This window comes from Diceros bicornis, chromosome 17 (genome assembly GCF_020826845.1).
Source record: "Diceros bicornis minor isolate mBicDic1 chromosome 17, mDicBic1.mat.cur, whole genome shotgun sequence".
NCBI classification, from domain to species: domain Eukaryota; kingdom Metazoa; phylum Chordata; class Mammalia; order Perissodactyla; family Rhinocerotidae; genus Diceros; species Diceros bicornis.
In genome coordinates, this window is record NC_080756.1 from 43,893,534 (window position 1) to 43,906,322 (window position 12,789).

Below are 12,789 nucleotides of genomic sequence, written 5' to 3' on the forward strand. Positions count from 1 at the left end.
CAAGAATACACAAGTCGCTGTCTCAGTAACAAATCCTCATTATGTTTTTCAACTCCTCCATTTTCTTTCTTAAAAAGACCCTAAGTCATTATAACTTATAGGTCTAAAAGTTCATCATGGCAACTCTGCCAATCTGTTACCACAAAGGGTTGAATTCAAATCAGACTGGGGAAAGACCATAGCTCTAAACCAGCAACAAGATCTACTAATGGTTCAAAGGATCTAGGCCAACATCAGTACATTCTTTCTCTATAGAGCTCAAAATTTCAAATGCGGCTCCACGAAATATTCATTCTCTCCCACATTGGCTAATATTTTGCTTTGAAATTAACATATGAGGTTTATGAGTAATATACGCAGAAGTATTGATCACAAAAGTTAGCCATTTCAGATTTGGAACATTCTTGTTTTGTAGTCCACTAATTACATAGGTTATGTGACTACTCCTCAATCTCCAGCTATCTGTGCTCCATAAATCATAAATTCCAGATTTGTCTACAGTAAGCAATCCAGACTGACCAGATATATCTTCCTAAAACATTTTATAGATAAGGATTCCCAGAATTTTTCCACTGGCACATTCTATTAATAATGTGTACAAAGAGGTCTGGCCAAAGTCATGCTCCTGCCACCTTTCTCGTGCCCAAAAGAGAAGGAATGGAATTAGCCTGATGTTAAATCCTTTCTACCTGGATTTCCTATTTCCTTTCCTAACACTTTCTTCCTGTTACTGGATGCCTGTAGACAACGAGGTTTGTTTCAGTAGCTTTAAAAGTTTTACCAAAAGCCACTTTGACCTTCTAAGCAGAGGTCCCCATCATTAGGACAATTTCTTAATTATTAGATAATAATTTAAATTAGAATAATCTTAAACTTTTTTACAAATATTTTAGCAACTAAAGCTCTTGATTTAATAAGAGGCCCTGCCATTTGTGCCTCAGTGAATAAATGAGACTTATTTGTAATGATCAGCTTTCTTTTTTTGGATCAAATCTATTACGTTAAAATCCATTAAAACACTTTATTTGAAACAAACACTTTTTCAATTAATACCACAGTTCCAGCTAATAGATCATAAACTCCGAATTAGTTGAAATCTGAATCAATTATAGCTTATTATAACAGTGTTTTTACTTACCTCAGTCCGTGGGGATTAGTGGCTTTATGAACATTTCATTCCTCATTCAGTGTGCTGCTAAGTGGCAGGATTTCCAAATTCTTTAGTCGTCTTTCCAGAGGGTCTTGTGGCAAAACATTGGGCCCTTGAGATACATCATAAACAAACAAGTAACTAAAACAAATAAATTGGGATCAAATAAATCTGTGAAACTTAGCTTATGATGTACACCTCATGGATTCAAAGAATACACTTGCATATAAAAGACTCTGAAAAACCTAATATTTCCCAAACTCTTGATGGTGACACTCTTTTAATAAGCAAGATCTTTCAGCATCTTCAGAACTAGCATCCCACGTAACAGCTTTTGGGAAGTGCTGGTCTAAAGAATTGATTTGAAACTTCTTATTCTAGCATTCAGGGCTTCCTGAATCTCTCAACTCGTCGGGATGACCCACGTTCTTTTTCAATTGTCCTGTCTCCTCATTGCTTCCTGATTGCATCAGTCACAGCCCCCTCCTCATCCTGCACCATTGTGTTTGCTGTTGCGATGTGCTCTTCACCTTCCTTTCTCCTCTTCACATTCCATTCTTTCTCCATGGTTCAAAGAATGTTCCTCTTATCAGACCTCTTGATTTGTCTACTTCCTGTTGTCCTTACTATGCCAGTCCTTGACTTGTTTTGATCTTAAATTTATTCCTCTCTCTTTATTGGCTCTATTCTATGTTGGGCAATGATCACTTCTGCAGTCTGTATTTCCAGGCTCCCATGTGACCCGGCTTTTGACTTTTTTCAGCCAGTTGAAAACCCTGTTGTAAGACTGGAGGGTAAGGAGCTGTCAGGGTTTTTTCTCCTTGCTTCTCTGTCAATAGTTGCATCTTTTCCATAGCTCCCCCTTCAACTGACAGGCCCAGCATGTATCAGCTTCTTTTGGGTGACTTTGGCCTCTTCCTCTGGGTAACATTGACCCTTTCCTTTGATGATCAAATCTAAGAGTGGTAGCAGCTTCTTGCAACTGCGAATTTGGGAGCTGGGGCTTCTCATGTGTCCTGTCACTTGTATCATAATCCCTTCCATGAAAATTCCCTCTGTTTAAAGACTTAGAGTGATTTCTATCTTCACTATTGTATCCTAATTGATATACCACCAAACATTGACAGAATTACCATTCAATTATTATCACGTTCTACTTTTCCATTATTTTTTTAAAATGCATATTGTCTGTTTCTCCCTATCAATACCATATGGCCCATGACAAAGAGCTATATGTAACATGAATTCAGCATGTAGAGAAATGTTTTGGGATATTTGCAACATGAATAGCTGGCAATTATAACCAAAATTTACAATGTGAGGCTGAAAGTGGTCAAATACTTTTAGCAGTTTCAATAAGTTTTCAATAATTTTACCTTAGTGTATAACATGCACCAGATCTTTTTCTTCTACATTGCTTCCAACTTATGCACTTCTTATCTTCCCTTCTGTGTCTAAAAATCTATCTTATTTCAAGTTAGTAGTCACCTATTCGTTCAGAGAATTGATTGATAAATTAATTCTCACATCAAATTACCTTAGAAGACCAGAAGGGATGCTCTCATTTTGTCTAATCATTTCCAAGGATGTTGGCTCATTCACCCTACTTGAAGAACGGCTGGAATTCATCTCTGGAAGATTAATTCTTTTCTGTACAATACAGAGAGTATAAACAGAAGAGCAGGGGGGAAAACCCACAACAAAAACAATAACCATAATCATCACTGTTAGGACAGAGTAAGTAACTAATTACTAGACAAAATACAGTTTATCTCAGACTTCTCATTTCCCTTTTCACCCATCTTTTTTTTCACCTTTTTTCCCCTTTTTTTTACTCTGTGGAGGCCAGTACATCTACTACCTGAAATTGCGATGGAAAGTCTTAAATCACCCAAAAAAGGAGGTTTTAGATTTGTATACGCAATTTAGATAAGTTGTGTTTTCCCCAATGAATTCCTTGAAATTTATCAGCTTCTCTGTTCTTTGTTAACAAAGAACTCAGAATTCTTTTTAATGGGACGTATTTTTCTACTGTTGCTAGGGCGTGTTTCTGGTGACAGGAGGACTAACGCAAAAGGAGAATCAACTTGACCGCTGTGCTGTTTGAGATATCCCTGCAGTTTACTCCCCAAAACTAGTGGATAGATGGATAGATTTCCATCGGGTAGCCACTAGATGGCAGCAGCAAAGTAAAAGCACCGCTGTTCCTAACTTGGGCAAGTTGCGAAGTTATAGAGATTTCTTTGTTTTTTTGCTTATTTTGTTTTGCCTCTTTAGAAGAAAGTACAAAGATGAAAACTAGAATTACTTATAAAAGTAGCGATAAAAAAAAACACTTTAGATCGGCTATGTTCTGCTTTTGTGAGCAGTGATGGAAGCAAGCAGAGCTTAAATCAGGGAATCGCACTGTCTTGATGCTACCAGACAGCAAAGGAGCAAGAAAAAAGCAAAGATGATCTCAGTATTTCTAATTCAGACCAACGTTAGCTTAGGATTTAACACTCTAGCTCTCACACAGTAAGGAAGTTGGCAAGCAAATCTCTCCACTTTTTTTTTGGTACAGAAAGTTCATGTTGTTAGAGCCAACACATAGATTACAGCACCTCCCGCAATATTCAAAATAGCCCTAAAGTGCTTTAGAAACCATTAAAAAGCTAGATGGCATACTAATACTAAAGAAGTTTGTTTTAATGAAATAGGACGTATGAAAATGGAATTTGAAAAGACAAAACGTTTTCACAAATACAGTAATTTATTTTTTTACTGTGCAAATGCATATCCTTTCTAAATAAATCTACAAAATATATAAACATAAAAAGATTCTAAAAGATAAGAATTGTGATCAACAGATTTAGTTAAAACAAGTTGTACTATAATACCTGATGCTGTTTTTCAGATATAAATATAATCAGTAAATAATAGAATATATAGTTTATTTTATGTGATACATATTTTGTTTTATTTTTCCAAAGCAAAGTGGTTTGGAATTTGTTAAAATCATTTTGCTGTAAATCTTATTGAATATTGGGAATACACGCACACAAATGCTACGTGGTGTACTGCTTCAAGAGGACCAAACTTGACATTTTTCCTCCAAATTTCTATGTGGAGATGGATAAGGAATGTACAATGGAAGGGCTGATTATGCTACAATTTATCAAAGGCTATGTTATAAAGAGTTGTGGTTTGATGAGATGCTTTCTTACCATTGTGTTTCATAGAATATATTCATCAGCACGACGTAATTGCGAGAACAACGGATGGGGACACGGAAAATGTGAGTTCTTCTCCAAACCATTAAATAATCTCTGTTCACAGTTTCTTCTTCTGAAAATAAGCTCTCTATGGTAAGTATAGTTTTGTGGGATCCAAGTGGAAATATTAAGATTCAGTGTTCTTGAGGTGAAGCTCCATCCTCTTATCTTTAATGAGCTCTCCATGTGAATCTAGGATAGGACAGGGTTGGGCCTCACAGCTAAGATACTTTTCAGCACAGAAACTCTGATGCATGTCTCTGGGGCCTGTGCAGGTGGGTGAGGTTGAGCGACATCTCTTCATTCTTTAGGAGGGTAAAGGTGAAATATCGGCTACTGGTCCACTGTCCACACAATATTTCATTGAGTTATGGGGATCCCAGTGTGTACTTTAGCAGTATAATTAATCCTTGTCTATCTGTGGAATGCCTCCATTCTTTCCTCCTCTTAAGAAGTATAGTAGGGATACAAAAAACAATAGGTAAATAACTATTTTTTAGAGAGGGATATATAAGTAAATCAACGGGCTTTCTTTTGATTTAGGTTTATATTATATTATCTAAAAAGCAAAAACAGTGGGGCCGGCCTGGTGGCGTAGTGGTTAAGTTGACGCACTCGCTTCCGCGGCCCAGGGGTTCCCAGGCTTGGGTCCCGGGCACAGACCTACGCACTGCTCATCAAGCCATGCTGGGGCGGCATGCCATGTGCAAAATAGAGGAAGATTGGCACAGATGTGAGCTCAGTGACAATCTTGCTCAGCAAAAAGAGAGAGATTGGCAATGGATGTTAGCTGAGTGCCAATATTTCTCACCAAAAAAAAAATTAAAAATTAAAAAAAAGCAAATGCAGCCAAAATTGTCATTTCGCTTATTTTTGTAAATTTCAAAATATGTTCGCTACATGAGGGTAGTTGAGATAACTCTGAAGTTCCTACGTGCTTACAGAGATTCATGGAACAAAACTCCTTAAATTAGGATAACGATGCTTGCTTTTATGCTGTAGCTTTCCTTAGCAAATAGTTTGCAAATTGAGCAGCAAATATCTTTCCAAACTAAATTTATTAGAATTATATTTAAGGAATATAAAAATATTCTTTGAGTGATTTAACATTTAAAGACATTGCCATCACATTAAGAGCAAAGGTTTTATTAAAAGAATTGAGACAGAGAGTAAGAGAGACAAAGGCACATTGGCAGAGGCTTTGAAATTGGCATACAAGGAACAGCCATGGAAAAACAAGTGATTTTCATGATGGTTGTGAAACTCACATGGGTACTCATTACCTTGCACATATATATCCCTCAATCCTTAATGAAGAGTGCAATATACTTAAGCAGCAGGAGATACTTTTGATATCTGTGCTACTTAAGGCAAAGTTGAATTAGCATAGGTGGTCAGACCTATTGAGATGGAAACCTTACCCAAATTAGGCCAAATTCTTTTGAAGAGATATGGAAATGAAAATGCTAAAATATTGTGAGAAAAGTGGATTTTACTTCCTTACTTCCTTCAAGTCTACTTTCCCTATATAGAACTTTTTAAAATAGCAAATATTTAAAAATAAAAGCATCTTAATGACAAAAACATAGTGGTGTATGGTTTAGTCTAATGCACACAGAATAACCTACTATATGTATGCATTTAGTTTACAACCTGAAATGGAAGAGAGAAACGGGAGCACATACTACACATACATTATTGTAAAGATTCCTTTGAAGCAATGAATGTGAGTTTTTAAGGTGTTTCGGAGAATTTAATGGCATAAATCACTAAATTGAAAGCGAGTCACACATTCTAAATCTTGTAAAACTTTAGAAATATTCCCCAGTAGATTTTTGATTAAAAAAAAAGAATATTAATGAACCAAAGGACTGAAAAGCATAGGAAGTTACTTCAGTTCTTACTCCTAAAAGTTCTTACTCCTGAGTCACAAGTGTATACAGCTCACTTATGCTTAACGATACTGACCAGTCTAGGATTCTCAGTTGTAGTTGTGGAGGAAGGAAAGATATAATATGGTTGAACCAATCCAAAGTTTTAGGCTGGAAAAACTATAATAAACATTGCTATAATGGAGCAAAATACAAAGCATACATGAAGACTATGAATCAAAATGTATTTCTTCAATGATATATGTTATATGTATACGTGTTTGGTATAAACAAGAAAAATCTTATAGTTTCTCAGTGTATAGCCTTATTGACTTAAAAATATAGAAAAACACTTTACATAGACATTTATAAACAATGATGCTCATTCTAGGTACCACAATCTTCATGATACATCTTCCCTATACTGGTCTTTCTACAAGAATAGCCTAAAGTTCTTGAACTTGCAACTTTATCAGTATCATAAGAGAATTTGTTGAGAGAGATGAAATCCACATTGTGTAACGAGAATTTTATGCATTTCATCTCACGTGTATCTATTAAACAAACTATAAATGGTATTTGGTGTGTTTAGATACCAGTCTCTATTCCCTTTTTCACTAACCATAGCCAATGTGATTAAATACAGTTTTCTCTAATATTCCCTTATGATAAGGTTTAATTGGGATGCTTTTTAAAATGATTCCACTACAGATCCTGTGAATTAAAACCTTCGGGGTAGGCATCTGAAAAACTATATATTTAGCAAGTGCATTAGGGAATATTTGTCTTCAAAAAGTTTGGAAAATACTGGCTAGGGAAACGGTTCAGAAGGAGTCAGATCTCCTGTAATCTATGTCGTTTTTATCCTGCCCAGTAGCTAGTAGCTAAATGCCTTCTCCAATCCTTCTTCCTAATTTGGGAGTATCAACATTGTATGTAAAACTGGTGAAACCCTATGTCCTGTTTCTACTTTGGAGGGACATAAGAAGTGCAGCTACTGTTACCCAAGTTTTCCTTTCCACAGAATACTGAAAAAACTGGAAGTCATATGTCTGCAGACCCTGTGGGTTTCAGCAAATGGATGCCTCTGATGTTCACCCAAGGCTATTGCACAATGCACATTGCTCAACTTAGACTTGTCCTGAGAATGGATAGTTTGGCTTACACAGAAGGCTGAACTTTCCTTAATATTTATGGGAAATGCTGCATGAGCTGCAGCTTTCCAGGTCTTTTATTTAAGTGCTCTGTGACTGGGACTACATTCACCTAGTATGCTGATCATTTCTTTATGTAGGGAGTGAGTGTTCCAATATTCTCCTACTAGCTGTAGTTCACGTATCTCCTTTGTTGAACAGAAAAATGAAAAATTTCTCCACTTGTAGATGCTGTTTTTTGCATAATAACAATTATCCTAAGGTCTTCTTCTACTAAATGTGCTTCTTCTGTTAAATGTACTTTGCCCATTCTCTTCCCTTTGTCATTAAAAAAATAAATAAATAAATAAAAATAAAAACAACTCTATTCGTTCTTATTATGACAAGTTTTTCTATTATAGCTTTCATAGAAACTAGCACCTCTTTACATCACTTGGCACAATCACAATTTTTTATGTTGTGTATGTTTATTTAGCTATTCTCTGTCTTACCACTAGCTTTTAATCTACACAATGGTAGAAACTATGCCTTTATTACTTACTTTTATAGCTTAAGTGTCTCTTACAGGTTCAGGCGCATGAAAATATTATTTTAAAAATGTTAATAAGAACTATTAAATGTTTTCCAAGTGTCAGGAGCTCTGCTAAGTGCTTTCCATAAATTAACTGATTTAATCCTAGGAACAATTCTATGAAATCATTGCTATTATTATGCCCATGTTTTACTGATAAGAAAATAGAGGATCAGAGATGTTAAATGATCTGTTCCAAGTCATATAATTGCCATGGGGGTAAAGTCAGATTTGAAATCTAGGCCATCTGACAGTAGAAATATTTACTGAAAAAAAATGAATAAATGAACGAATGAATGGAATTTTCTTCTCACTACCAAAGATTAAATTGGTCTAGATCTCACAGGAAATTAGATCTGATGTTTTTCTTCAGTTGCAGTGGATGTTATTAAATTTAATGCTTTCCCTACAAGTGTACTATTGGTTATGCATTACTGTTATCTAATTACCATCTAATTTTAGACATGCATAGTGATCTGTCTTATAAAATGAAATGATAGAAAAAACTTCTAATACTGGGATGCCAACACTATAGAACCTCTGAGATCTATTAATTGTATATTGCTGAGTGTACAGCCAGTAAATCGCTCAATAATCCCTCTGATTCCCATAAAGTTACAACAATTAGGAGAGGAAACGTTGAGGGGACATTTTTAGATGTCTTAAACTCAATTGACTACTCTGTATTTAATGCAGCAGTTATAAGAAATATGTACGTTATTAAGATTTTTTTTCTATTTTCCCAAGATGTGGATATGAATAACCAAAAATGAAGTGATAGATGGTTTCTCATTGGTAATTTTGGATTATATAAGCACCCAATAGAGATATTTTCAGTGTTTTAAAAGAAATTTTTTTTGGCAAGAAAAAAATTTCCAGGTTAATTTCTCTTTTTTAATGGAAGATAGAACCAATTGGCTAATCTAATTATCTTCTCAAAATTCCCTGGAAAATGTCAAAATTTTCAATTATTAATCTGCATGACCTTATATGTTAAAGCACATGACCACATAACTCTTAACGAGTTTTAATCTAAAATTATCTTAAGAACTAATTTAGAGTACACATAAATACATTTTAGTCTAGTTTTCTGAAACCAAATTGTTTAAATAATTTTTGAACAAAAGTTTAATTATGAACTATACATAATTGGGTAAATTGAATAGAAATTGAGATAGTTAATCAAATTAATTTTATATGTTACCTACAATAGTGAAATTCATCACATAATTTCTTCATTAAATAATTTCTAAGTCTCTGTTTGATTTTGTGCTATATGGATCTAAAATAGAATGCTTCACTTTTCCCTAATTTTTTTATTGATATCTGGTCGCCACTTTGCTTGGTTTAGCTTAGGACATTCCACACTATCCAAGGAAACAAGATGGATTGAGATGTACATAAGGTTGATATATTGTAGAATTTTCATATCCAAGGAGTATCATTCTCAGATTTGAGTATTTGCAAAAGATCAGAGGTCCACAACTTAAAATACATAGTAATTTTGCTAAGACAGGTGAATCATGAGCATTTAGGCTGATGTTCAGAAGTGAGTATAGTAAACTACACAGCATCTTCAACCAATTGCAGTTTTTCAACTCTTTATCTTATATTGCATGGAAAGTACTTTCCTGGGGATGTGTCTTGATAACATCAAGAGTCTAATGAAGTTCAAAAATGGAATTTAGTTGTTAAGATGATCATTTTCTAAATAGGAAAAAAAAAAAGTAATTTCAGAGTTTTTCCTAGGATTCAAGTGGTAAATTCATAAATATGTCAAAACACTGAGCATATTTGATATAATACATGTTACAAACAACCCACAAAACAACTGTCTGGCCAGTTCATTTAAGCTGCACTCTGGCAATGGCTGTGCACTTAAGCTTTGCTGCCTTGCCATGAAGAATTTGTAAGCAGCTGGTTCAGTGAAAGTCTTGCACTGATGAGCTCTCCAGGACTTTTGGTATGACCAAGCACTTTATCATCAGAGCACTCTGAAAGGGAATAGATGGCCTGACTTGCAAACTTGTCAGAACAAACAGAATGAGGGGGGACAGCACAGTTTAGTTATAGGGAGAATGCCTGACAACAGGAGGAACATTGTGTGCTTTATTTTTTTCAGCTTTATAAGGCATAGCTGTAGGCCATCTTTCCATGACACATCAACTTCTGGCACCAGGGAAATAATATGTATGAGTTTAAAGAGATGTCATGACTTGACTTACAGTGCTGAAAAACTATCATTGTTAAAAATCTAGGGGGAGAAAAGCAGCCAGAGTCATTTAACATTGCTAGCAATCCTGCTTTCGTTTGTTTCAGGAAGGGTGTCTTGGTGAGGCAGGCAGCCCAGAAGAAAATCACTTTAAGGAACAGGTCTTAACTAGCAACATGCAGTTCAGGCTGACTACCTATTCTGTTTTGCCCATTGAAACAACCCAATGTCCACTTTTTATCAAGTACAACCACCAACTTTTTTCACAAATTTCTCTCTTGTTTTACTTATCATCCCCACACCTGCTACTTTTTCTTCTGAGTATTAGTCCAATGACACCCCATTTTCATTTGTTTTCTTTCCTTTTGTTTTTCCTTGAGTTTCTCTTCTCTCCTTCATTTACATCTCTCCATTTTATCGTTACCCTGCTATATTACTTTTTCCTCCCAATTAAACTGCCACTTATCTAATTAAACATCTAACAAATTAGGAGCACCTGTATGTATGTGCGTGCATTTAAATTGATTGAACTGAGTTTAGCAAGCAATATATTCATTCTTTAAACATATTTTACCTAAATATAAGTAAATATAATATCCATTAATTTATCCGATATTTACAAAGTACCTACTATGTGGGGGTTATTATTCTTAATATTAGGTGTATTATAGTGGATTAAGTTCCTGTGCTCATAGATATTACATTCTGGTGAAGAACTCAGACAAGGACAAAATCAATATAAGTATAATGTCGGTAGTAATAAATGGTATCACTGTGACCAGCATTCTCCTTTAGATAGGGATAATCATGTGAGACTTGTGTGAGGAGGTGACATTTGATCAGAATGAGATATGCAGCCTTGTGAATATCTAGAAGAGCATTACAAGTGAGCATTCTAGGTACGTTTGCAGAAGAGCAGGGAGAGCAGCGTGGCTGGGTCAAAGTAAGAGAGGCAACGTGTGATAAGAAATAAAGTTGAAAATGTAATCAGAGTCCAGATCATGTAGGGCCTTAAAAAATGTAGTCTTTGGACTTGATTATAAATAAGATGGGAAGCCAAGGTTAGGTTTAGATCAGGGCATTAAAATGATCTCTCTTTTATTATAAAAAAATAATCATGGATGCTAAAATGAGACGGATGAGAAGGCGGGAAGCAGGGAGACCAGTTAGGAAGGCATTGCAGTGTTTCAGGGGATGCGTGATGGAGATTGACTGGGTTCATGACGTTTCCAAGCGCAGGTGAGGTCAGAATCCAGACTAATTTCGAAAGAGGAGCTGCAAGAGTTTGCTAATGGATTTTTCGTAGAGTGTGCAAGAATGAGAAGGTGAAGGCTGATCCAGGTTTTTGGGACTGAGCAACTGAAAATATGGAATTGCTATTTAACAAAATTATGAAAGCTGGTTAAAAGAGGGTTGGGGGGCCAGCTCGGTGGCATAGTGGTTAAGTTCATGTGCTCCGCTTCTGCGGCCCAAGGTTCACGGGTTTGGATCCTGGGCACGGACCTACATACTGCTCATCAAGCCATGCTGTGGAGGTGTACCGCATACAAAATAGACGAAGATTGGCACAGATGTTCGCTCATGGCCAATCTTCCTCACCAAAAAAAAAATAAATAAATAGAGGCTTGGGGTGAAATATCAGGAGTTTGGGTTATATTAAAATTGAAATATCAATAAAATGCTCTCTATGACTTGTTATGTGGGCGATAGGATATGCAAGTTTGCTCTTCAGAGAGTAGTCAGGGAATCACTGCTTGCTAACTAGCTTGCTTCTCTTCTAGAACATTAACAACACAAGCCCTTGTTATCTGTAGAGAAGAGTAGGTTTTTCTTAACAGTCTTGCAGATTCTTACTATTTATTTGCACATATACATATGCAAGGAGAGAATTTTTCAACTGGTTTCTTAAAGTATTTTCTCATTCTACATTATACAATTAAATCACTTTAATGTTACACAACCAGGTCAATCTTAGCGATGATATTGGTGCCCCCTCACATCTTTCTCTCCAAAATGTGTGTCTAAATGTCTAAGCAAAATTTGTACTAATAAAATATTAAACAAACTGTTGAAAATTTGATGAAAGAAATCAAGATTTGTCCTAGGACTGCATTGACTTACCTCAGTGAGATACTTCAATTCTGGGGATTAAATAAATTTCTAAGGATATAGCCTGGTATACCGGAAGATCATGAGTTGGAAATTGAAAGATTAAGTTTCTTAGGTTCTTGGATTTACCTCCAACAGTTAGACAGAAAGGATGACACCATCCCTAGTACTCAGTTTTCCCTTCTGTAAATTGGGAATAATAATATATTCTAAATTGGGAATAATAATATATTCTCCATTTCTTAGAAAAAAAATAGTAATAAAATCTCCAAAAAATTAAAACTGTGTAGTATATCTTGTTAATCATATTACTTATAGCTAAATATAGATGAAGGAAATATTCTCTTTTTCTAAGCAACATTTCAGAAGAATGCTAAAATTATTGTATTTTTTTTTCTTTTTTTTTTTTAAGTTTTTGTTTATTGCAGTAACATTGGTTTATAACATTGTAAAAATTTCAGGTGTACA